Below are 1,570 nucleotides of genomic sequence, written 5' to 3' on the forward strand. Positions count from 1 at the left end.
AAAAAAAAAAAAAAAAAAATCATATAAGCCAAATATGTATGGAAGTAGGTTGTTATCTCTTTATTTCCTGGGCATCATTGTTTTTAGATTATCTTCCTCTTGTACAATTAATATTTTTTTCTAGAAATTCTCTATTTTTCTGTTATTTGTCAGGATATCTCAAACAAGTTCATAAATCTTACATATGGCTGGAATCTTTGAATATCAAAATTATAATCTCTCACCTGAAGAAAAACACATCAGACATATTACTGAAAGACTGATTAAATTGCTTCAGAGTCTCAATAAGTGACTATGCAAGGAATCTTCAAAAAGTACATGGAAAAATTCCATGACATTTTAATTCATTTTTCCATGAACTTTTTGAAACTCCCTGTATTCCCTTTTATTGACCAGGTGATCATTCTTAAAATTTTTTGTTGAATTTTTAATGATTTATGACTTGTATACTTGTTCCAGGGCCTAGGTAGTATAGTGGATTATGAGCTGGGTTGCTATCCATAAGAGCAGTAGTCTGAATCTGCCAGTAGATCCTCAGGAGAAAGATGAGGTTTTCTGTTCCCATAAAGATTTACAGCCTTGGAAATCCTATTTAGGGTCACTGTGAGTTGCACATCACCTTTAACGCCATCACGGATGTTTATGTTTTCTTAGGTAATATTTCACTATATTACCAACTTTCTAAAAGCAGTGCTATATTTAATTCTTTTAGCTTGACAGCAGTTTCATTTTAAATTTTCAATCAAGTTGAATGTGACTTTTTTAAAAAAGCTAACTTATGCTTTATGCATATTTACAAAGAATTTGTATCTTAGTGACCATTTTAAAGATCTTATCTGATTCCACTATTGTTGAAAGGGGTCTTGGTTGAGGCATACACATCGGTTTTGCTCGCCAGGAGGTCTGCTTTGTCTCTCAGTCTGGCAATTTTCCATACATAAGCAGCAAAGATTTGGCATAGCTCTCTAAAATGCTTCTCCATATTTGTGACAGCATCTTGCAGTTGTCTGCTTTGAGTGTACTGGTTCTCCGGACCCAGGGCGGAGACCTCTACAATTAATTTTTAATAAAAAATATTTCATGGACTTCCACAATATTGAGCAAATCTGTCTTGGAAGAAGTACAGCCAGAATGCTCCTTAGAAGTATGAAGAGATTTCATCTTGTGTACTTTGGACATATCTTAAGGAGGAACTAGTCACTGGAGAAGGACATCATGCTTGGTAAGGCAGTGAGAACGTCATTGAGGAAGACCCTCAATGAGATAGACTGACAGCATGGCTGCAACAGTGGGTTTAAACATGGCAATAATTGTGAGGAGGGTACCAGAGCAGGCAATGTTTCATTCTCTTGTGCATAGGGTTGCTATGAATTGGAGCAGACTTAACAGGACCTAACAACAACTATATATACATACATATGCCCTGTATAGGGTTTCTGAGAAGTGCCTTGTGAGTTTGAACTGCCTACCTTGCAGTTAACAATTCATTGCTAATCCTACACCAGGGATATAATATATTTTTGTTGTTACTGTTAAGTGTTATCTAGTCAATTCCAACTTAGAGCGACCC

Source organism: Chrysochloris asiatica, unplaced genomic scaffold (genome assembly GCF_000296735.1).
Source record: "Chrysochloris asiatica unplaced genomic scaffold, ChrAsi1.0 scaffold00069, whole genome shotgun sequence".
Classification (NCBI taxonomy): domain Eukaryota; kingdom Metazoa; phylum Chordata; class Mammalia; order Afrosoricida; family Chrysochloridae; genus Chrysochloris; species Chrysochloris asiatica.